Raw genomic sequence first — 27,338 nt, 5'->3', positions numbered from 1 at the left:
CTTCATTATATTCTCAGTGCTTCCAAAGCAGTTATACTAGTACACTGGAAATAAAATGCTATTCCTATTATGTCTGAGTGGTGTGTATATATTTATCAATATATGGCTACGGATGACATTATCTCCTCACTCACTATTAAAAATCAGGCTTTTACTGCCATTTGGTATCCTTGGTTGGTATACAAGGAATCAGACCATTATGCATCTCTACATTATTGTGAATTTAGGGGGCTTAATGGTATAATTCCCTAATAACTCTAGGGGCTGTGAGGCTATCTCTTTCTCCCACTTCTTTTCTTGTTTTTCTTCCTCTTCTTCCCCTTCGCTCTACTCTTTTTTCTTGTTGGGATGTTATTCTAATATGTTTCATATGTGGTAAAATCTATTTTCTGTAAAAATAATTTTCTTTACAACTGATGGTGAAATGCGGTTGCCTATATTTTATATTCTATTGGATATTTTGCCATATGTTGTAACTTCTGTTTTGTGCATTCTTGAAAACTATCTAATCAATATAAAAAATTGTCAGTAAAATGTGTTACTGTGCATTTTCAGACACTAGAAGCACCTGCAATCCAGCACTGCAAACACACTGGTGTGTATGTTTGTTATAGAGAACTTGCACTTTTATTCACAAGGATTTACAGTATAAGAAATATAAGAAAAAAAGAGAAAAAGAATGTCTCTTTGTTGGCGCACGTAAATATAATTAAAATATAACCTTATTATAATAGTTAAAAAGGGTACAACCGCAAAATAAAAACAATACAATTAGACACATAAAAATAATAAACACAGTGAATAAAAGTGCTGATAAAGTGACAATAAAAACAAGGCTCGCTACCTGTTTACTGTCTTTATTTATCTTTTAATTTGAGTATCTCATTGAGGATCATTTCAATTATGTTTTTATACTGGGAAATGAAATATTAATGACTGATACTTCAACTGGAAATCCACCTTCAATAGTTGAATATATTAACCAAAATTTGTTCTCATCAAGAATTTTTGGCTATAATGTATCTTGTGTATCAGCTAGAGAGAGCATACATGTTATCATACCTGCAATTCAAATATTATTCAAAAGTTCAATTTCTTATGGGTAAGTATGTTAATATCCAATACAATATTGAACCTAATAATCACAGATAATTGTGGATATTATGTATCCATTATTAAGCCCACCTACAGTAGGTAAGTATATTCACATTTGTTTGATATCTGTACTTATAATTATAATATGTAGACACTGATTAGAAGAGACCCACAAATATTCTTATTACACTTTAGATGTCCTTTTAGAAAATAAAAACCCATGTGGGTAAAATATCATGAATTATATTTTATAACTTGCAGTATTCATCATATGGTATGGTATGTCTCCAGTAAGCTACTGTAATTATATAAAGGGTTGCAGTTATGTGACCAGCAGTCAGGAGACCGCCAGTCACAACACCTCCCCCTACATCCCACCCTCTCACTATCCCGACGGTTGGCATGCCAACCAACAGGGACTATTCCCACTCGTGAGTGTCCACGACACCCATACATTGGAAATATAACTTGGGGCTTGCTGCACTATTTCTGCACTCGCCCCATATTTATAGATTTTATATATACATACATACATGCATACATACATACATACATACATACATACAGTACATACATATACATACATTTGTGACTTGATTGCCTTACCGATGGGAAATGTATTATTTGATTAGTAATTTTATTTCTCATATATTCAGTGGCGTTCCAATTATTTTCTATTTTGTTTTTGGCTTGTTATGCACACTAATTAAAATTCAGAAACTAGTCACTTTTTTATTTTTTTTATGTACTGTGGGACTTAGATTTTATATTTATACTTATACATTGTATATTTTCCATTATTAGCACCATGGAGACTTTTCTTTGGTTAGCAATTTCTTCATGAAAATAACAAAGGTAAACCATGAGACATTCCTGTGCTCTAAGTGCCTTTAACAACAGCATCTGAAGCAAAATTGAGAAAATGCCATGGGCAGTTTCTAGGAGACCTGGCTCTGGTTCCCCATACTAGAGTATTACTGTACATGTTAGTGCATAATCTGCTTCCGCCAAGCCAGGTTTCCCAAGGAAGTATATTATTACTGGGTACATAAAACATAAAAGGATACTGAAATTTTGAGTGTAAAGAGAAAGGATTAGAATAGGTTAGAACTTAAGAACCTCAGTTTACTAATTAACAATAATTATCATTACAAAATAATGTATGCCTACAAAAGATCATTATATTGTTGTATATTTTATATCATGTACTCTTTATAGGATGTCCAGTTACAAGGCTGGTCATTATACTTCCCAAAATCTTTAGTGGTCTTCTTAACTTGGGCCCCCAACTATAATATTGAAATTTACCACAATTGTTTTCAAAGGAATTAAACACATGTTATTAATTTACTATTGTTATCAGGATGAAACAAATGTGTACTTAATTTGATGGACTGTATATGTCTATTGAATAATTTTCCAGCAAAGATTATTTGATGATAAGTAATTCTTTTGTAGGGAGAAAGAGAATCTGCATCTGGGGGGACTTTCAAAAGTGAATATCTTATTTTTTTTAAATGTTATACAGTCTTCCTTAACTAAAAAAAAGTTAATTCCTGTATAGATTTTTATAATTTAAAAAAAATATAATCACAATTAATAAATAGCAATTTACATTTTAAAATGTGTTTATGATTGCCATATTTATTAAAATGCTTTTACAACCTGTACACAAACATAATGTCTCCTGAATGTTAATTTACAGTAGAAGAGCTGTAAAATTGTTTTGTCATTTCCACTGCTTTTATTAAACGCTTAATGTAGCCTGACAGAATACATTCTACAAAGTCACAGAGCCCTGTATTAAGTTCATGACAATACCTTAGTTGCCTCTAAAAATTAGGTTTTAAATGTAAATATTTTTAATTGAGTTTTCATGTACCATGAAAGTTGCACTAGGTCATACATTTTTAAGTTATGTTCTCATAAATTGCAGAGGGTATAAGTTGCATTATCTAAATATATGTAAGGCAAGTGAATACTGTTGGAGCATTTGTCCTTCCTTACAAGCAGCCCATTTTTACATTAGACTTGTGATGGCTGCATTGTGAGGGGCTCATTGGGGCACACTGAAGGTCTAGTCCCAGTGCATTTTTGTCACTATTTTAAAAACTGCATTAGGATCCCAACAAAATGATGCTTTCATTTTGCTTGCAATCATGATTTCATTTTGATTCAGCATAAACAAAGCTAAGCTTCTCATCTTTCCACTATCTATATCATGTCCCCTCCTACCATTGTTGTCACAGTTGATAATGTCACTCTCTACTCTGTTCCCCATTTGCTCTGAATAGTGGTTATCATTGATTCCACCTCAACCTTTCTCCCCATATCTTGCCACTTGTTTGATCCTGTCACCACCACCTTTGTAATATTGTGAAGCTTTGCTTTTTCTCTCTCTGGTTGTTCTCATCTATGCTCTTATCTCCCAAAATCAGTTACTGTAATCTCTTCCTTTTATGCATGACTGTCACCTGTCTAAATAAAAAACCGTAAACAAGAATTCCAAAAATATTTCTATCTCATGTATTTTTAGGAACTTTTGAAACATTTTAGGGTTTTAAATGGAATTGTTCATGTAGTGTGTGAACTTCCATAATTATGAATGTTTATATTCCTCCTATTTTGTTTTTATTTTTAGATCCAAAAAAATAAATTACTAGTGTCTATCTGTTTGCAGATGTTAAGAAAGAAGGAAGAAATGAGTGGCTACTACCATAAAATATTAAATGGAAACAATGGAATTTAAATAGATATTCTTTTAATATGTTTTACTACAACATTTTGCTATATTTGTATGATTATTAACTGACAATTAAAAGTGGAGGGGTTTTCCGAAAACAAAATCAAAAATTGCATTTGCAAGCTGCTGTGTTCTAAAAAAGGAAATTACCTGTGGCTAGTAATTCCTTATTGTTTTTGTATTTATAAGATATTCTGTTGCAACCTCTAGCAATACTCATGATAGGTTTATAGCAGCTATTACAATTTCCTGCATACTATAACAGAATCTCTAACAATGGGCATGTATTATGCTGTGCTCTCTCAACATAGCACTACCATGATTTAAACTTGCCCTCATGTAACATGGTCATACATTTTATTGTTCCATTATCTCTTGTGACCAAACAAGGAGAAAATCAGTGATTCAGGTATTGATAATAATGCCCTTCATATCAACTTTGGCACATAAGCAAATAAATCAAGAACCATTATCAGTGTATGAAAGAAAGAAAATTAAATACTATATTTTTAGAAATAATCTGAACAGCAATATTAATAAATAGTGACAGGTATCATCTATATAATCAAAAACTACAATAAAGTAATATAAGGCATTACTAACAAATGTCATTGCGACAGTTATTGGTATTATTAGTTTTATTATTAAATGTTCAGGAATTCCATAGCATAATACAACAATCATGCACAATGCAAATGTTTTATATGCGTCTAACCAATAATATTATAGGTATAAGGTATAGTACAGTATTACTGTTCGTCATAATTACAAAGATATGTACTTCTTCCTGATAGGTTTTTTGTTGTAAAAGCAAAGGGATGTCACCTACTGTATGTTCATTCAGATAGTATATACTGAAACAATGATCAGGACCAGGATTACATATTCTGAAACAATGACCAGGACTGCAAAATAATAATAATAATATTTATAATTATAATATTAAATATTATTATTATTATTATTTATTTTATTTTATTTTATTTTATTGAAGACACTTCAGCCACCTTACCTCTACTCTAGTATCAAAATCTTGAAGAAAAATTTCCAAAACATATTTTTGGTCTTAATATGAAACATAGAAACATAGAATTTGTCGGCAAATAAGAACCACTTGGCCCATCTAGTCTGCCCCTTATTTTTTTTTTTTTTTTTTTATATTATTTTTTAACACTAACCTTATTTGATCCTTATTTCTTTGTAAGGATATCCTTATGTCTATCCCATGCATGTTTAAATTGCTCTACTGTCTTAGCCTCTACCACCTCTGATGGGAGGCTATTCCACTTGTCCACTACCCTTTCTGTGAAATAATTTTTCCGCAAATTTTCCCTGAACCTCCCCCCCTCCAGTCTCAGTGCATGTCCTCGTGTCCTATTGCTTCTCTTCATTTGGAGAATGTTTCCCTCCTGGACTTTGTTAAAACCCTTCATATATTTGAAAGTTTCTATCATGTTCCCCCTTTCCCTTCTCTGCTCCAAACTATACATATTGAGATTTCTTAGTCTTTCTGGGTATGTTTTGTGATGTAGGCCATGCACCATTTTAGTTGCCCTCCTTTGTACAGTTTCTAATGTATTAATATCCTTTTTAAGATATGGCCTCCAGAACTGAATACAGTATTCTAGATGAGGCCGTACCAATGACCTATACAGTGGCATTATTACTTCTTTCTTTCTGCTGCTGATTCCCCTCCCAATGCAGCCAAGCATCTGACTAGCCTTCCTCATTGCCTTGTTACATTGCTTACCTGCTTTTAAGTCATCTGAAATAGTGACTCCTAGATCCCTTTCCTCCTCAGTAGTTTCCAGTATAGTGCCATTAATACTGTATTTAGCTTTAGGATTTTTGAGACCCAAGTGCATGATTTTGCATTTTTTTGGCATTAAACTGTAATTGCCAGACTCTTGACCATTCCTCTAGTCTACCTAGATCCTCAATCATTTGTTTTACCCCACCTGGTGCGTCTACCCTGTTGCATACCTTTGTGTCATCTGCAAATAGGCATACTTTCCCTTTAATGCCATTTGCAATGTCACCAATAAAGATATTAAAAAGCACTGGTCCAAGTACAGATCCCTGGGGTACTCCACTGGTAACATTTCCCTCCTGTGAATGCACTCCATTTACCACAACTCTCTGTTTTCTATCCTTCAACCAAGATCTTATCCATTCAATAATCCTAATATCCAATCCCAAACTTTCAAGTTTATTTAGCAATCTGCGATGTGGAACTGTGTCAAAAGCCTTACTAAAGTCTAGATAAGCTATATCCATGGCTCCACCTTTATCCATCACTTTAGTCACACAATCAAAAAAGTCAATAAGATTTGTTTGACATGATCTCCCCCCAGTGAATCCATGCTGTTTGGGATCCAGTAAATTGCCGGATTTGAGATAATCTACAACTCTATCTTTTAAGAGTGTTTCCATCAATTTCCCTACTACTGATGTAAGACTCACTGGTCTGTAGTTGTTTGCCTCTTCCTTGCTTCCACTTTTGTGCAGTGGGACTACGTTTGCTCTTTTCCAGTCCCCTGGAATTTCTCCTGTGTATAACACTTGTTTGGATTATGAACAGCATTGAAGTTCTATTTAGTCAAAACTGAAACTGAGACATGTTCCCTGGAAGAAATCCAGAGTAATATCGTCTGTATATATGGCACAACAAATGTTAGACATGTCATTTTGATATTGAAACCACTGTTCTTAACTGTGTTTAACTGTTCTCAACTGTGTACCTCAGTGAAAGAAAAGACCTGTCCCATATGAACTATCTGCTATCAGTACTTCAACCAAATTCATTCCAAAATTTGGCTGAGCAGGACTATAAACTTTGAAATATGAAGTAACGCTGTTGTTCATTAGAGGTTTATGGAAATATATAGAAGAGGCTAAGCCTGACTCAGTGACCAGAGCACCCAGGGTGAACACTTCCTTTGGCACCCACCCCAATCAAAACAGACAGTGTGCATGTCGACAATATTTGGGTGTGGCTTCATGGGGAAATGGTGTGGTCACAGAATAGTACCAATTCATATTACATTCCCCTTCAAGTCACACATTCAGTACCTTTCACAAACCTGCCATTTCCATCTCAAAACATTTTCAGGATCAGACCCTTTTTCACCCAGGATGCTACTAAGATATTCATTTACTCACTGGTCATCTCCAGATGGGAACACTATAATCTCCTCCTTTCAGGCCTCCCTGACACACATCTCTCTTTATTTCAATCCATAATGCTGTTTGCCCATCTCATCTTCCTCTCCAAACATACTACATCCACATCCCCTATCTTACAAGCCCTTCACTGGCTACCCTTAACATTCAGAATACAATTCAAGCTTCTCACACTCACCTTCAAAGCCCTCACCAATGCTTCTTCCTCTTACTGTACATTCCTAACCTCATCTCCATCTACATTCCCACCTGTCCTCTTTTCTCTGCTAATGTATGCCACCTCTCCTGCCACCTGATTACATTCTCCTACCTACAAAATTTTGCATTGTGCTGATCCCTATCTCTGGAATTACAGTATCTATCTCTCCCCATCTGACTTTCCACCTCTCTACAAAACTTCAAATGTGTTCTCAAGATGTACTTCTACACCAAACCCAGCCAACTGTGTCACTCCAGTCTGTTAGCCCTTCATCTTTTAGATTGTAAGCTCGCAAGAGCAGGGCCTTTTCCCCTCATATGCCTTTCCTTTTCTTACTTACACTATCTTTTACTCAATACTCCCTTTGATGGCACCTGAACCATGGTTTTCTGTATATACCTTGTACTTGTCCTATATTGTCTCAAACTGTGTTTTTTCCTGTTTTGCTCATTTGTTTATGTACTCTGTAATAGTCACTGTGGATCCCTTGTGGTGCATTATAAATAAAAGATAATAATAAATCCGTCAGTCACAGTCACATTACACCACACAGTAGTACGCCTTATACATATTATGCAATATTAGGACAGAGCCACTTATGCACCAGGTAGAGCCCCTTATACACATTATACCAGGTACTGTAAAACCTCTTATACATGTTTTGCCAAATAGAGCCCATTATACACATTGTGCCATGTAGAGCCCCTTATACATGTTACGGCAGGTAGAGTACCTTACACATATTATGCCAGGTGGAGCCTCTTATACACACTGCACCAGGTAGAACCTCTTATAAACATTATGCCAAAGAGTCTCTTATACACATTATGCCAGGTAGAGCCTGCAGACTGACTGATTATAAACTCTATTTTTAAGACATGGGCATATAATATGTTCACATTTCTGCTTTTTAAATTTCTCATCAGTAAATTTGAATTTGCTTTTGAAGTTTTCCAGGAGTTATTGTGATATTTAGATTCTTATTAGCTTACGAAAAGCCTGACATTTACTCCAGGCAAGTGCCAGTGCAGTGGACAGTACTCACCCACTCTACCACATGACATTTCCATACCCGCAGTCACATGCCTCCCCAATTATGGCTGCGGAATATGTTAACGTCATCTGGCATGCTTGATGTGGTGGAAGCAAACCAAGCAAAGGGACTTGCATAGGCAGATACTGCATATCCGCCAATAGTAAGCAACACACAGGGCAGGGCAGTGTTGCTGCAGGAGTGAACGACATGATATAAGTCCTTGAAGTTGTCTCCACCCTGGCCAGCAGTGACTGGCACCAGTCCAGGTTCTCCACCACCAGTCTCATCCAGACACAGGTAACCATTCCAGCAGCTCATTCAGCTCTGCTCCCTTTGGCTCAGCTCATTCTTCAGCTGGGCTTCTATGGCCTCCTTGTACTTTCTGCTGGGTAAATTAACCACCATGATGATTCCTTTGGAGTGTTATTGCTACTGCTTCTGGGATTTACTGGTGTTGTCTGCACACATGGGGCTGGGATGGGTTGTCATGCAAAAAGGAGCGGCAGGGGTGACAGGGTAATAGTAGGAGCAGGTGTCCCTACAGTAGCAAACTAGTGCCCTCTGCTGGCTGGTGGCATACTTCGAGTAAAGGTCTGACTAGCCCTGCATCAACCCAGCATGAAGCTGGGAAGAAGTGAGCAGTGGGAAGGGGCCAACAGGGAGCAGGGGGTAAGCAGAGGGAGGAGGCCAGTGGAGAGTGGGTGGGTGCAAGCAAATCAGGGTGACTGTGGCCGTGCCCTCAGGCTGCAGTGCACTGGGCAGCCATCCTGCTAGCCTATGCTAAAACCACCAATGACAAAGGAATGGACAAAGAACGTCAAGAGTACAATATTTCTCATGTAGATAATGATCAGTTTGTGCACATACTGCATGTAACTGTTTCCATTATTCAGAGGTGGATGCAAATATCTCCACTGCTGTGTTTTTGTACACAGTAGCCATGTAAAAATATGCAAAAACTGCAAGAGGCATCTTGTGTAAAAAGACACACACTGCTGGCTTCTCTGATACACTGTCTGCATCCAGTGATGCGGCTTCAGATTAACATTGCAGGCATTGGTCACAGCATCAGACCTTTGAGTAATTTTCAGGTTTCTCAGGATGTGTGGAAAACTATACTGCCAGGGCAATTTTAACTGCATCCAAGAATGCAACCACTAGCTTCAGCATGCCCCCAAAATGGGGCCAACATGCCCAGAACACTTTGCCAATGCTGCATAAAACAAGAAACAAAAGATTTTTATTTAACAGCCCTGCTACTCTGTGGTCTCCCAAGCAGCTATGAGACACTTGATGCCAGACCAGATAATGATCTGACATTAAAGTATGTTAAAGGGAAAATTGTGGATAAATTCTATTCCCAAGATTTAAAGTGCAAATAAGCATGATACAGCATTGAAAGTTCAGGACTGTGTTTTTAAAAGCATTTGTGAGGGACCAGAAATATGTAAATGTTTTGTGTGCAAGAGTCCTGATCGCTTAAATGCTGACTGAAAAGTCTGGAAAGCCAAAATTAATCAGCTGAAGAAATAAGTTACAAAGCAAAAAACAAAGAGTGCTTTAAAGGAGCAGAAACGTACTTCTAATGCTGAATGTGCTTTCAATATAAACACAGGCACAGTGATACATGCTTGGTGTATTGAACCACAAGTCATATGATAAAACTTCTTTACTTAGTTACATCAAAGAAAGAATTACAGAATTACAGCAAGAACAGCCTTAGCCAATTGTCATGATATTGGGGTAATTCAGATCTGATCGCAGCAGCAAATTTGTTAGCTAATGGGCAAAACCATGTGCAGTGCAGGTGGGGCAGATATAACATTTGCAGAGAGAGTTAGATTTGGGTGGGTTATTTTGTTTATATGCAGGGTAAATACTGGCTTTTTTTACACTGCAATTGAAATTTCAGTTTTAATACACCCCTCCCAAATCCAACTCTCTCTGCACATGTTATATCTGCGCAGGCACATCGTACGGGTACAAAGCGGATAGTTGCTGAGCGAGGGATTTTACAAAGAATCCATTTGCACAGCCGATGGCAAGCAGATTGACAGGAAGAGGGCATTTGTGAGTGTCAACTGACCATTTTCTGGGAGTGGTTGGAAAAATGCAGGCGTGTCGAAGCGTTTGCAGGGCAGGCGTCTGATGTCAATTCCTGCCAAGAACAGACTGAAGTGATCACAGCGGCTGAGTAAGTTCTGAGCTACTCAGAAACTGCACAACATTTTTTTGTAGTGCTCGGCAGCACATGCGATCGCACACTTGCAAAGCAAACATACACTCCCCTATAAGCGGCGACTATCTGTTCACAGCACTGCAAAAAAAGCTAGCGAGTGATCAACTCGTAATGACCCCCTTAGTCTCACACACAATATAAAAGTGTTGCATATCAAATTAATCAGCACAGTCTCCTAGTGCATGCTACTGTAATTGCATCGCTTAAAAAAAAAAAAAAAACAACTGATGCTGGCATAGTTGCATGTGACCTGGCAACTTACTTGCGCCAGGCATCTCACACTGCATGTTTATTGAGGCCAGATGTATGAGGAAACATCTGTAAATTGATTTTTAAGACAAAATGTGAATGAAGGTAAAGCTTACATATTTAAAGTAAAGATTATGATCCCACTTTTGCACCAGTTGCTAAACGTATTACTTTCAGAACCCTAATTGCCTTAGCTGCCTTAAGACATATACAAGTGAGGTATTATGGGATCAAAACTTATTTTATTAATGGTGATATACTGTAGAATAATTGTACATGACACCACCTTAAGGTTACATAAAAAAACACCAAGAACATTATGTTTCCTAGTTACAAAAATTACTCTATAATCTTAAGAAATTGGCAAAAGCATGGATTTGTAAAATTAATGTCGTTACTGTTTATTGAAACAAGAGTTCACAAGAAGAGAAGCTAATCCAGAGGCGTCACAAGGGGGGTGCGGGGGGTGCGGCCCGCACCCAGGTGTCACCTCCATGGGGGTGACACCAAAAAGAGCCACACCCCCACCCGCACCCCTGTGCACAGATAATCACTTATGCCCGCACCCCCGCTGACACCATTTGCCGCACCGCAGTCGCGCTATATAGACAGTGCTGCTGATGCATGAGAACTCCTACTTCTCACCGTCCCAGAATGCCCGTGCGGGTGTGACATCATCGCGCACGGCATTCTGGGAGCGGCTGCGGGGGAGTGAAGACGGAGGAGCACAGCGCAGCAGCCGACCGCCCACAAGTACCCAGCGTGGAGCCTGGCTACAGCCTGCCTGCCTGACTGCCTGAACCCACGGCCCTGAAGAGTGGAGTACGATCACCAAGGAAGTCCCAGATCCTGGCCCCAGAAGAAGAACACCCCGCAAGTTATAGAGATGGCATTTACTTTATCTAGAGAATGTCCTAGAATGTAAATGAGACACATCATGTGTAAAATAATAACACAGAGACTATTTGAGCAGTTAAAATATAGGTTGGCTGCTGTAAAATAAAGGTGTCTTGTGGTCAGGGCCGGATTAAGGTATGTGGGGGCCCCTGGGCAACAAACTCGTGCGGGCCCCTATCAATAAAAATAATTTTCCAGCTACCAGTGAGAGACGGATTCCTCTATAATATACAGGGGCAAACATAGGATTGCTAAGGTTCCCCCCCTCCCCCAGATTATATATATATATATATATATATATATATAATTTTTTTTTTTCAAAGGATGGGACGGCACTCAGGATTTGTCTGTGTCACCTTTGTCTACTATACTGCCAAATCCTGAAGACAGTGCGTGTAGCACTGAAGCATTGACGGCATGTATGTATAAAGATTGATTAGTACATTCATTACAAAATCCTCTGAGTGCTGTCCCATCATTTGGAATTGTTTATTCATGCTTTTCCTGTTTTGGACTGGATCACAGAGGTATTCATAAAGATTTATTGAGTGCCAAAACCTATGGAGATATTGATATATACTCCAACCCATTGCAAATATATGAAAGAGGGGCATGGAGAGTAAAGGGACATGGGGAGAGAGAGGGGGGGGGGGCATGGAGAGAGAGAGGCATAGGGGAAAGAAAGAGCAGTTACCTGGGGATTGGGAAATCACTGCATTGTCTCTACAGTTAAGTGCCCAGGATGTATAGTGGCTCTGGCGGGCTCCCACAGCCCAGCAGGACATACGGCAAAGCAGCCATGGGGGATAGGCAGAGATGTGGGAGGATGGGGTAGGCACTGATGCAGGAGGAGGAGAGGGATAGACACTGACGCTGGAAGCGGGAGGAGGATAGGTAGAGACGCGGCCAATGCAGGACGCGGTGCGGGTGCTCCCATTGTCCCCAGGGCTGCGATGTGGTTGTACCCGGTGCTAGGGTGCAAGTGTCCCCTGTGTCTGGGTCTCCAAAGCTGGGTGTCCCCGGTGCTGGGATGCAGATGTTACTGGTGTCCCCGTCTCCAGAACAGATGCCGATGTTCCTGGGAGCTGGGCTAGATTGCAATCTTCCCTGGCTCCTCCTTGTTTGTGTCCTGTGGCAGCAGATCAGTGGTGCGAACCAGCTGCCAGCGGTGAATGTTGCACCCGGGCAGGGGAGGAGGCCAAGGTCTGTATTCCTCACACATCTCCCAGCCCAGCCACTGTCAGTGCTATCAGTGGCCGCCACTGTTCTGACCAGGAGGAGGCGGGGGTCGTGGGTTGATCGGAATCGACCACAAAGTGTGAGGGCCCCTAATGTGTGGGGGCCCAGGGACGACCGCCCCTGTCACCCCTCCTTTAATCCGGCCCTGCTTGTGGTGTTACAGAAGGTTCCTTTGTTTATGCTCTTTATGTGCAGATTATTAACCTTACAGGTTTCAGGTGTGTAGATTACATGTGATTACATGTGCAATTATAGTACGTGGAAGATATTGCCACCCTCCTGATCTTGGCACTGATTGGTACAGTTATGCGTGCACTGACAGGCTGCTTTCTGGTTCTACAATTCAGCTGCTTCCTAGACTCACTGCCCTATAGCAGTATTTTAATGGGTTTTTCTCGAGGGCTCCATACATTTTTACACTACTTTATGCACTGAGTGTCTGAATTTGTTCTGATGGAGAGTTGTACTGCGAGTTAATAGTAGCAGAGTGGTAACATGTAGCATTGGGATGAGGGATGGTTTCCCTCCTATAACTTTTTTTCTACTTATCTCACAGAGGTGGTGATGTATCAGACCTTCTAAAACAGGTGGAGATGTTGCCTATAGTAACCAAGCAGATTGTAGCTATCATTTATCAAGTGCATTCTATAAAATTAAATCCATAAGCTGATTTGTTGCTATGGGCAACTTTTCTACCTGTCCTCTTTAGAAGGTTTGATATATCTCCTTTAGACAGGGGCGGGTACAGATTACCCAGATCCCTCCAGTATTGCCCCCCCCTACTAAGCAATTAAGTTTTCATATAACAACAATTTATTAACAGACCAATTTAAAATTTTTAAAAGCATGTGATTCACAGGACTTTATGTTCACGTTCTGGAGAATCAGCCGAATATTTTTTTTCAAATAATAATCAGAAGCCTTTATATTTAGTAAAACATTTTACTATGGATTCGGTGTGGTGTGGTGTGGTGTGATACGGGAGGAGGTCCATGGGGGGGTGACACCATGAGTTACCCCACCGGGTGACACCAACCCTAGTGACGCCTCTGAGCTAATCCATACCTATATATTTAAAGTTAGAAAAAAGGGATGTATCTGCTCTTATATGTGGATGATTTGATTATTGCCCATGAAAAAGAAATAACAAAACTAAGTGAAACTCTAGACGCACATCACCTAGGAATCCATATACTGTACAATGAGAAGAAGATGGAAGTATTAATACAATCAGTCTGCTAAATTTGTACAATTCTCAGTCAGTTTGGAATGTCTGAAGCAAAAGGTGTGACTACACCAATGGACACATCATATTTGAAATTATAAGTAGAAGATGATCTCTTACAAAATAATGAACCAGCCAGGTATTGGGGACACTTTTATATAGTATGTGGCAACTACTTCAAGGCCAGGGATTAAGTTTTTAGGAATTAACTTTACTGAGGATTTGTTGTGGTCTTCGCATATCATGGCTGTGGTAAGAAAGGTTTAGCAATGCCTTTTCTTTTTGTGAAAACTTCGCTGAAACTGATTCTTGTGAATTTCTAATACTGCGTAATTGAGAGCTTGTTGACATATGCAGTTGCTGTGTGGTATGGCAGCTCCAAACATGTAGATGGTGACTCTCTGAATAGAGTAATTAAAGCTGCTGAGTCATTGGCCAACCATTCTCAAGGATAGCTGATATTTTTCTTAAGAGTAGTTTGGTTAAGGCAAATAGGATTATCTGTGACCCTGGTCATCCATTTCATTATTTTTTTTTTCTTTTACCATCCGGGTAGCTTTATAGGTTTCTAGGTTGCCAAACAAGCAGGTTGCAAAATAACTTTTTTCCTTCTGTAATTGTTAGTTTGAATTCTTAACTGAAATTTTAAACGTATTGAAGTGTTTTTATTACTTGAGTATGAGTGTACTTCATTGAAATTTCACTCATGCATTGTTTAATGTAGTGACAATAAATTTATGAATCTGAAATTTGAATTTATTTAAGTAGATATGTCTCATTTTTGTATGTGTGAGTAAATGTGTGTTTTGTATATGTGTGAGTAAGTGATAAAGATATTGAAATACAATTAAGAGAGTGATGCAGTACCTTAAACACATGCAGGACTTGACCCTGACATTTTTAGGATCTCAAGTCAACAAGTGGTTACTTATTCAAGCTTGGGAACAGTCCAATCTCATGGTCCAGTAAAAAGCAAAGGCCAGTTGCTTTATCATTAAGAGAAGCAAGTGAAGAAGTTGCTTGGTTATGTCAGCTACTGCAGCATTTTGTAGAGTCAGTAGCTCAACTGATAGTATTGTTTCAGGATAATCAAAAATGTATAAAACTTGCATCCAAAGGAATAAACGTTAGAACCAAACATGTTGATGTGAAACATCCTTTCATTTGTGATCCAGTGGTGCTTACATATTGTGGCACTGAAAATATGTTGGAAGATGTTTTGACAAAGCCAGTCCCGAGGCCAATGTTTAAAGATGTTAGATACAAGATGGGACTGGTTTGAGAACCAGTTGTTGAGTGAAGGTGTAATTTCGATATTGCAACCACTGTTCTCATCTGCTTTCATTATACAGGCACATGAAAATTTAATCAATTTTCAGCTGCTAATAAAGTTAGATCATAAAAAATAGCTAGGGGGTGTCTTTATCCAGACTCTGATATAGAAGAATGAGTTACAGTACTTATTTCCCTTGGCAGTATATGTTTGATATTGTATATACATAAATAAAGTATTCCTGTCTGGTTATGCTTTCTGCAGATCCTAGATTGTGTATCTACTAACATCAATCTACCACAATACTATACAGTGTGTGACAGGGGTAGTAAATAAAAAATGTAGCTTGCTTAAGAACAATACTGTTTTGAAAAATATTCCAGTACAAGAATAAGAAAAATTAAAAACCTGATGGTTAGGAATATCTACTTTAGATTTTTTACATAGGCGGAGATAGTCACTAAGTTAGAAACTGCTCTGTCTCCTTTCTTAGATAAATATAAATTAAGAAAAAAAATCAGTGTTGTACCAGGCTTAATACAAACTACAAATATTAAAATTGACCATTGTACAGACAAAAAAATCAATTTTACATGGATAAAATTTCAATTCAATTAATATGAAATACTCACAAATGCAACTTAGATACTTGACCCAATCATAACAATACTTGTAGAAATGGGAGATGCAATTAGGATCTTGAAAATTGGAATAACTATCTATATAACTGTGGAACAGGAATCCAAATTGTATTTACTCGCGCTTAACATCTGCACTGGAGAGAGGTCTTTTTCTCCAACATTCTTTAACTGCAACAATGGCCTGTAATTGTATGTGAGTAGACCTGACCAATAAAGCTGATTCTGGTTCTCTAATGTTATGGCAGAAAAGTCTCCAGAATATGGTATGAATCGGGTAGCAGTTGATTTAATTGCAAGTAAATACAATTTGGATTCCTGCTCCACAGTTATATAGTTATTAAAATTTTCAAGAGCCTAATATCAGCTCCCATTTTTACATGTATTGTTATGTCTGTTTATGTTGCATTTGTGAGTATTTCATATTAATTGAATTACAATTTTATCCATGTAAAATTGATTTGTTTGTCTGTACAGTAGTCAATTTTTATATTTTGCATGCTCGAAACATTGGGAAAATGGTGCCGCTGCTGCACCGCGGGACTCTGGATGGGTAAGTATTAAAAATACTGAGTGCAGGGTTTGCGGTGCCCCCCCATGGACCCCGGGGGCCCATGTGCACTGCACACACTGCCCCTATTATAAATCTGCCAGTGCATATTATACACTGCTGTGCTTGACAAAAGAACTACCATTGTGTTGACTAGATATGCTGTTCTGGCAGTACTTGCTAGAGGCTATGGTACATTTTTGATGGTCAGAATGCATGCATGTGAGTTTTTATCATTTAATTCCAGATGAAATGATCCAGGATATTTTAATTAAGTGACTGTCAGAAATGACAGTGCCTTCAGGAGTATAGTCACTGGTGTCTGATTCCTACCATGCTGGAGGGACCATATACCAGATAGAGAGCAAATTAGCTGATTGGCCAGGATCATTCAGACAATATACTCTACTCTCTGCTAAGCATCTTGACCAGCAAACAAAAAATTGTACATGAAATAAGTTAACGTTCATATTGTAATGTCTAAAACAGTATTTAGTTATGTTGGTAGGATTGTTACTTAATCAGTTACCCCAAATTGATGTACTGTACCATATAACAGTACATTGATTTGGAGATAAAAAAAATAAAGTATTATTATTATTATTATTATTATATTACTACTACCAGTTCTTTATATAGCACACCCATATCCCACAGTGCTTTACAGACAATATTTGGCCATTCACATCAGTCCCTACCCCAGTGGAGCTTACAATCTATATTCCCTACCACATGTACACACACACACTTTTATGCTAGGGTTGTTGGGAGCCAATTATCCTACCAGTATAGTTTTGGATTGTAGGGGGAAACCAGAGTATCCAGAGTAAATCCATGCAAGCACGGCAAGAATATACAAACTCCACACAGTTAGGACCATGGTTTTCTTATCCTCCAATGCATGGTTTTCGTGGGCTTAACAGATATACACCCCAGTTTCCTTTGTATTGCCACAATACAGTATTTATAAACATTTGGTAATCATATCTTTAAATAGCTATACTTTTTCTATTATATTTTCAGAACCTTGTAGATATCAGTTTCTGGATTAAAAAAAATGTATATATTTTTAAGGAGCAAATATCAATAAAATAGACATTAGTGATTAAGTAGCATTTATAGTTACATATTTGAATGTCAGTTACTGTTCATAGACTGTTTACAAGTTTTCTTTATGGGACCACTTTAATGTTCTTGTTTAAAAAAAACAATCATACAGTAACTGATCTGTTGCAATATGTCTGATCTGGCCCCATACATGACTGTAAAAATAAAATAATTAACTTTAAAAAGGTAAAATATTTCAAATGAGGATAACACACTTAAAGAGTATGTGATTAACAACTCAAAAAATCACATATCTAATGAAAGCAATCAAGCAATCCCAATTTTAATTAGTATTTTATGGTGTCTATTAATGATTAAAAAATATTATTTAGCAAAAGAAAATGTCTTAAAGTCTTCTGACAAACTGCAAAAGTATTGTATTGTATTTTGTACAGTAAAAGTCACATTTAAGAAAATATAGTGTTTGTACAGTAAGAAAGATGTACTTTTAAAAGGTTTTATTTTTTAAAAGCTCTTGCAATGTAATTAATGATACCACTACCTTGTTTTATGAACTAATAATCCAGATGCCTTTTCAGGATAAACGATTTTGTCCTTGGCTTTCTTTATGCACCTTGAAATGTGTAATTGCTAATAAAACCATGCTGTTATTGCTTTAATAAAATACTGTTAGTGTCCACTGATGTAAAGCAAGAATGTTGTATTTTGTCCCCATCCCACCTGGTTCTAAAGTATATATAAAATTACAAAAACAAGTGAGAAACTGTAAATCCGGTGACATATGTTGTTATAGTTATAGCATATAAAATATATACAAAAGTATCCAAAGAAACAAACTGTTCTGTAGTGTAAATCTGGTATTATGTTGTTTCTAAATATGGATATTATACATATAGTAAATACATCTTGTATTTCTAGTCATAGCAAAATGTTGCTTGTCCTGTATTGTGTGTCTACTAGGAAAGAATGGCAACGAGTGAACATTGTGAAATTTAATTGCATAAATAAATCTAATATTGGAAGTGTATGTTTAGTGCCAGAGTTATTTTTGCTGTGGAAGTTTTCACAGAGACAAAATTCTATTAACATATTTATAAGAAAAAGTAGCTAAAGAAGTAAAATAGATGCCATTACATTTCCAAAATTTTAAAGGTGATTTATGAATTAAAATCAAAGATTAAAATTAGAAAAAGGTCATATTACTGTCTACTTCATGCCTCCACAGTGCATCCTAGAGACAAATAAAGTTGGAAGTTATCTAAGTTGGACTTATAAAGGGGTGTAGTATGACTTGTTTACAGTCATCAAGCTGACAGTCATCAGGTCAATGCAAAAATGTCAACAAGGTCAAACTGTCAGCATGCAGCATGTTGGCATGTTCAGCTTGTCAACAGTGAACATGTTAATGTTTATCATGTTAATATGTCAACATGATTAACTGTTGACAACCAGTCCCTGGTGGTCTAATGGCTTCTTGCCTGGTCCCACAGCAGCGGATGTTGCAGCTTCTTCTTCTGGGTCCTGACCACAGCCTATCCCTACCCGTCGGCATTCTGAAACTGTCGACATGTCACATGGTAACATTTCAGATGTCACCATTGTGGAAATGTTGTCAGTTTTAAAATGTTGACATAGTGTCTGTCAACATTTCGAACCACGTCAACATTGTGACTTCTACATTGTGGTGAACATTGACATGGTTACTGTTGACCTTTTTAACAAATATCATTATAAAGTAATAAACAGTGTCATGCTTGTACACTTCTTAGCTCATTACCATAGATTACCATCACTCTTCGCTTATAGCCCAGTGTGATGCTTGAAATATAATATACAATGGATAATCAAGTTTGCAGACATATCTAAATAATTTAAAAGTAAATAGAAGACTTCAAACAAAATATTTTTCCAAAAATACATTAGTAGAAGTACTAAGAAATGGTCTGTAATTAAAAAGTACAAAAAGATTGTACTTGTACATTAAAATAATACACTCAGATTATGTTTCTGATTTTTTGTAAATTGTAAAAATAACTGGAAATACAATATTTTATGTTTCCCATTATCTATATGTGTAGTAAACCAAGAAACAAACTTGCCAATGCATACTAGAGACAATGTAATGTAAAATTCATTGATAGAAATGTTTTCTTGATTGGGCTAGTCTTTAGCAGAATAAATGTCAGAGACAAGAGAAGGAAGGACTCTGCATGGCTCAAAGAATGCACAGCTCATGTCCCATCTTCACAATTGTTGTGAATGATGGTTGTGCAGGTGTTGTTATTTGCAGAGTTATGTAGGCACACACCAGCAGATGACTAAAACTATGAACATCCCAGTTACTTAACCAGTGGTGTTCTTTCATTGAAGTATAGTAGGTTCAGCCGGTACTCACTTTTGCATACACACTGGTTTATTTGGATCAAAGCTTCACCACAGTGGGGTTTTATACAACTCACCAGCTGCTGAATATATGCTACTTGTAGTTAGGGGTGCAGGGTTGTTGGCATAGCTTTATATTGCAATTAATGGTAAAATTGTTTTTTTCAGTTCACTAGTGGTGGTGAACAAGATTCTGTTACCAATGCTGCACATTAAATTGGGGATTCTGAATAATATAATGTAGTTTAGTCCATGGACCAAGATGGCCCAGCTTTAAGCTCCCACAAGTACAGATTCATTGGATGTAGTGAGGCTATTGGCATACAATTATGAATACATCTCAAACATGACCACATTTACCAAATAATCTGAGGTATGAAAAACAACAACTTGTGAGTAAACCAGGGATATATTAAAATAAGATACATGTTCTTAAAAATATACTTCCTTTACTCTTATTCAGACTTTCTCCCAGGCAGTAGTGGTGCAGTAAGGGATAAGCTTGGTGAGAGAGTCCATAAGGGCATATCAATAATGAGAATTAAAAATAGATAAAAAGTAACTTGCGCCCTAGCTTCAGCTCGGCAGATCCCCAAAAAAGAGCACCAGTCCTTTACAGACACAATAGTAATAAAAAGAGGCGATTTCCCAGCGCTGCTATATACAAGTTCCAGATCCGTATGTATTCCTGTTCCTCAAACAGAGAACACAATATGCAACATATCCATTAGTGGGTATTAATGTTTCCACAGACAACTCCCAAGGTCACTACTCTTATTGACTGACCTGTGCTAAATGAGACGCGTTCCCATAAAGGTTTCTTTCACACTTCATGTATCAACAGCCTTCTAAAACACGGCCTATCTGCACCAGGCTTACCTTTATGATAAGCCCTATATGCACTGAAAGGTATCTTTTTCCGTTACCTCCACTCAAATGACTCCAAACGACAGCAGATGGTGAAAAAATGTCTAATTTATATTCCAAAAGAATATTCTCACAATGATGTGGGGATAAAACAATATACAAAATATAAAAGCAATAAAAAAAAACAAGATGCAAGAGGTACCCTATGTTAGAGAAAGCATGGCCACTTCCAATGGTACCGGTAAGATGGACTAGGTAAATATTTCCAACTATGAGGGGTTTGGAAAGAAAAAATTACCCACAAGATAATGCCAACCACCGTGGAAGAATACAGCCCAGGGTCCTCCTGTATTTTACAGGAGGAACCTGGGCTGTGTTCTTCCACGGTTGTTAGCATTATCTTGTGGGTCATTTTTTCTTTCCAAACCCCTCATAGTTGGGAATATTTACCTTTTATATATAGAGTAGGCATTTTAAGTAATTTAGCAAAAAAAAATTTAATGGTTACTTTTGATCTCACCACATGCAAATTAGCATTAAAAAATTAATCAAGGGACAAAAAAATATATTTTGTTGACCAGTTTAATGTACTGTAAGAAGGTTCAGACTGTTAAGTTGTTTTTCAATGGTCAGTGTTTTATAAGTTAGCAGCAACCTTTAGTTTGATGACTTATTTATCACTAGTTACCAGCCCGTTAAAATGATGGAACATCATAACATTAATGTCAGCACCGGCACCTGCATGCAATACACTTGAATCCCCCCATAGAGGCGAGGAGCATCATTCGTCTTTTATTATATAGGATACAATTATTGACCTTTCAACTTAGGGCGCTGTTAAGATTAAAAAAATATCTGTGTCATCAAAACACCAGAGAAGTAAAGATCATAAAGACAGCTAAGTGACCTGTTTGAGTTAGACAGGCAAAAATTCTGAGTTAGGTCTCAGATGTCTCTTTATAGTTATAAGTCTTCTGTATTACAGTATTATTTAATGTCTAGCAACATTTATTCATGCAGTGAGAGACAGTGATGTTCTGTTTTTTTACTATCTATACATTACCTATTATTATTTTTATTTTTTTTCATTTTTGCACATCAAAATGCAGGAATTGTCCTCATAGTTACATAGTAACTTAGTAATTATTGGGCAAAATGCCCATCGGGTTCAACCTGTATTTCTCTGGCAGGGTCCACAGGTTATCCACAGGATAACAATGGGATATGATGGAGCAACAGCGGATTTGCAACAATCAGTGAAAGCTTTCCAGCTTTCCAGCATGCAAAGGGCGCATCCATTTATCCCCAACTCCTGGCTCAGGCAAATCAGTTATTTGTTTGGTGCGGCAGGAGCCGAACCATGGTCAGAGGGCTGCTGGTTTGTTAGCAGCCCCAAGCTTTCTTATTTTATTTTTATAGTCTTACTATTTTTTGAGTGATCTTTCTAAACAGCGTCTTATATGCATATTGGAGAGAGTCGCTCCAACAACTCTCCGCCGGGTCGTGACAACACTTACCCATGAGTACAGTGTTGTTTCGGCAGGTGTCTGTGTTGCATTTACTAGCAGGTCCATCAGACGTTACCAGGCTGTGGCCAGAGCACGGGGAGAAGGTAAGGCATCGGTTCTGCATAGCATTTATGGAATATGGACACAGCCGCACTGTTTTGGGAGGAGATTACCAAACAGTTGCTGACGCGCTGCCACCACGGGTGCTCCCGCACTAGGCCTTAGGGATCATAGGCGCCAGGAATAGCATGAGGCCACGATCCCTAGGGTTGATGTCAGCAGTGGGGAGTCAGATGCTCTACTGGTCGCCCCTCCCCCCGGTTCATGACCAGTTTCCACCAAGTCTCCCGCCATGAACTGCTTCCTCGCTTCCATCTCAGATGCTACCAGCTACACTGGGAGATGAGGGGACCCGGTCGCAGCATAGATGGCTGTGTGACCAGGGTGTCTGTGTTCACTGATTGTTACCACGAGGGGACCCAGTCGCAGCATAGGCAGCTGCATGACCGGTGCCTCTGAGTTCACTGAGGGCCCGATCACAGCCTAGGCAGCTGTGTGACTGGTGTATCTGTGTTCACTATAGGTTCATGGAGCAGCAGTGTACACTAGTAGCGTCTGGATCCACTCAGTGTTCGTTATCATATTGATCAATCCTGGAAGTGAGGTGAGTCTCCCTGTATCCCACTCTACTGAGTACAGGCTATACAGCACTAAATCTCTATCTACTGTTTTGAGTATGAATAGTTAGATAAGTGCCTATTTCATATGAGTCTGTATACCATTACTGTTGTTTCTGTTGCATTGCGTCTGAATACATTAGATATGTTAAACATGATTCAGTAAATGTGTTCTCCTACATACTTAAAATAATATTGTAGTTAACGATGTGCTCATTTTTGCTTAATATACTAATGTATAACATGTGACTGACTGCTAGAATGATGCTGACTTTGCTCCATGTTTGTCAGCTTGTTTTTCAGATCCTCAATGCTGGTGCATGAGTAGGATTGAATGGATATCATTTTAAAGAAAAAAGGTTAAAGTGATACAGTCACAAAATTGTGTAGTACACTGTGGAAGTGCTGATTATTTATCATGTAATAAAGCAGCAATGGTAAAGACACTCATACCATGTTTTGAAGCTGTATTATCCTCTTATGATCTGGTTTGGGATGGCTTGTATGCATAATGATTTAGCTCAGCAGGCAAGGCGGATGCAGGTACAAGTGTATCCACGTTGGGCTATATTTACACAAGCTTTATCCAGTAAATTAAAGGGATAATCCCCCAAAATCCTGTACCAGAAATAGGGTTACAAGCCCTTACATACAGCAGCAGCATCTCAGGACCAGTGGTAAGTAAACCTTCATCCCCACAGGCTACACATTGTTTAGATTCATCAGAAAATGAATGCCCAATTATTCTACTTCATCATATGAAAAAGAGGTAGGTCTCAGCTCTCGAATATAGCTGAGTTAATTCAAAGCAATGAAGCCATCTAATCCTTAAAGGATACAGCATAGCCTGTGTTAAAAACCAATGCACCTGTGTTTAAACATCCCAATACTTGAGTTCCAAGATCAGCTGATGGAAATCATGGAAGAGGTTTGGGATACGCCCAATAAAAAGTTAGAATTCCTAAGAAATGGAATTCCTATGATCTGCTTCCAGCTGGGGATTGTTTAAAAAAAAGGGGAGATGGCTCCTAAAGTAGACAAGGAGAATCTACAATAGCTTTGCTTTCAATTTTCCTGTCTAGGGCAGTCATGAGGCCAAGCCTTGGCTTCGGCTTAAATGGCAAAGGCAGTGGTTGCCTGGGCTGATGCAATGGAAGGACATTTTTCAGTAGAGCAAGAATCTTATATGGCTCATATAAAAAACTGCAATGTTCCTGGAAGCATTGGATATGGGCAAAATATTTACTCCAGGGCATCAGTCCTAACTATACCTGCTTATAGAGCAGTTTAGCTGAGTAAGTGGAAGATCTACAGCCACACCTCACTGATTATGCCCAATCTCACCAGATCTTAGAAGCTATGCAGTGTGGGGCCTGGTGAGAAACATCTGCGAATACCAGGCGCTGTAGGTGCAATCATTGTCTTGTTCTGAAAATATTCCTTTTTGGTAAGAATTGACAGATATTCTGGAGTCAGGAGCATACTCCAAGAAAGTCACGTTCCTTCCACATACAGTTCACATGTTGGTATTACACTATCAATAGAAGCCTGTCATAGGCTGAATCCCACGTCAGTGTGATTTGAACTAGGAAACCATTGAGCTACCAGAATATCTACAGTGTGGGCCTTGTTAGTACTCGGATGGCTATCAGGGAATACCAGGTGCTGTAGAAACATTAAACCATCAGCTGATGGTGTGGGCTCCGCCTGGGAGACCCCAGGTTGGGGAGCCGACTTCCTCAGGTCACACAGACCTGGCATGGTACAGTATCTTTAGTTATGTTTTCACCTTCAAGACAGCCTATCTCGGCTATAGATGAAGGCCTGGGTTTGCAAGTAGCAGGTCAGAAATTTGCTTCGGTCAGGAATAGTCATTCCAGTTCCTCTGGCAAATAAGGACAAGGTTTTACTTCAACCTGGCTTAGTCAGAAACTAAAGGAGTAATTTCAACTCATGCTCAATCCGAAAAATGCTGAGCAAATACATTTGAAAACATGAAATCATATGTTCCTTATGTGTGGCATGGGGCCAGGGGTTTATATTGATCCCTGGGGATACAGGAGGCTTACCTACAGATTCCTATACCATTGTCCATCAGTGTTATCCAAGGTTCTGCTATACTCCAGAAAAGCATTTTTCAGTTTAGGCTTTACCCTTTGGTTTAGCCACAGTCCCCCGTGTATTTACCAGAAATATGGGGGTAACAACACCTTATCTCCACCAACAGGGGTTAAGGTTTTTCCCATAACTAAGATATTTTAATTCTGGCAGTCACAGAGATTGCTCTTTGTCATCGGCAACAGAAATAACGAGTTTGCAGGGGCAAATGACTCATAACTTAGGGAAAATCATCTCCAGTTTTGTCACATCTGATGACTCACTTGGGGGTTATACTGGATCACGTCTGTAGAGAGTAATTTTTTACCTCGCAACAATAAATCCAGGGTTCACTATAGGATTCAAGAATCACCACACAGTCAAACGGTATCCATTCATGCAGCAATGCGAGAATGGGTTTGATGGTATCTGCATCGACAGGAGGGAGTATGCACAATTCCACTCTAGGTCTCTGCAGCGTCTGATTCTTACCTAGTAGAATCTACAACCACACCACACTGGATATGCCCAGACTTCATTGGATCATGGAAAATCAGCAGTGTGGGCTTGGTTGGTACCTGGAGGGACCAGCTGGGAATACAAGGTGTGGTAAGTATTAATGGATTGCATCAGATAATAAAGACCGACTATGGTACTTACAATAAAAGTAAAAAGGTCATTAGCCTGGTGGCTACAGACATCCCAGCGGGACAAAGGAAAATCCTTTTAATATCAGATTGGAGATTCTGACACTAGGATTAGTGTCAGGGAGATTGTATTCCCAAAGTGCTGTCTACCAATAAAGGTTGAAACCTCGGGTCATATACAGGGCACTGGTGTAGGCACGGGACAGTCTTCATGTAAAAACTAGTCCAGTTCCGCTCAGACAATGCAATGGCAGGAGGGTACCTCAACATCAGGGAGGAACTCTCAGCCGAAAAGGGGATGAAGAAGGTAAGTCACATACCTAAGAGGTAGGATTTCATCATCCAACCTTGTCCGCCATTCTCAGTCCGAGAATCATAAATGGGGAAATGGACTTTTTCAAGTCGATACACAATTCAGAGCAGTGAATGCGCTCTACACCCAGAGATCTTCCAGACTCTAGAAAACAGGTGCGTGCTAGAGATGTATCTCAGAACGTCTTGGTTGAACAACAAAGTGCTCACATACGGGTCAAGAACAAAGGATCCCAGGGCCATTGTTGTGGATGCCTTATCGGTGAGATATGACCTTCATCTGCAGATGGGTTTCCTCTAATTACCCTATTACCCAGGGTGGTGAGAAAGTTTAAACAGGAAAACCAGCAGAGAATGGCAATGGATGTTCTACTTCTGCTCCCCCAGTGTCCAGGCCTATTAATGCAGGGTCCTGGTTATCACAGACATGTGGGTCGACTGTCTTTGACAGCGTGGCCATTGAAACCTTTATCCTCAGGTCAAGAGGATACTTTCACACAGTTTCAGAGCAAGGAAACCTTCCTTAGCTTGCATTTATCACCAAATATGGCAAGCCTATATTCATTTGTGCAGTGAAAGAAAATTTACAGCCACACCACACTGGATATGCCCAATCTCACTCTACTCGTAAGGCAGGTCCTTCATGGGCAGCACAATGTGGTGCTTAAACAGAACAGGTATGTAAGGCAGCCATATGGTCTTCCGTTTACACATTCATTAAGACATTATGCCTTCGATACCTTTGCCTCTCACGATGCGGAATTCGGGCAAAAGATTCTCCTGAGCATCAGGAGCGTTCCCACCACTAAACTGCTTTGGGAAATCCCATTGTTATCCTGTGGATAACCTGTGGACCCTGCCAGAGAAATATATCCTATAATAAGAACTTACCATTGATAACGGTATTTCTCCTAAGTCCACAGGTTTCACAGGGATCCCACCCTGACGCACCTGATTTGAGGATCCTTTTATACTCACTAATCTCTTCCTTCTTGTACGGAAGGGTGTGCATGTGTGTTCTTCTCACCTGATTAGGGTTCTACATAATGCTTCTGCCTTGAGCTTTGGAATACAACTGATTTGCCTGAGCCAGGGGGGTGGGGATATATGGACGGGCCCGTTGCATGCTGGGAGGCTGGAAAGCTTTGACTGGTGCAAATCTGCTGTCACTCCATCATATCCCATTGTTATCCTGTGGAACCTGTGGACTTAAG

The sequence above is a fragment of the Pseudophryne corroboree genome, chromosome 3 (assembly GCF_028390025.1).
Source record: "Pseudophryne corroboree isolate aPseCor3 chromosome 3, aPseCor3.hap2, whole genome shotgun sequence".
Taxonomy (NCBI): Eukaryota; Metazoa; Chordata; class Amphibia; order Anura; family Myobatrachidae; genus Pseudophryne; species Pseudophryne corroboree.
Note: the sequence above shows the minus strand (reverse complement) of the source record.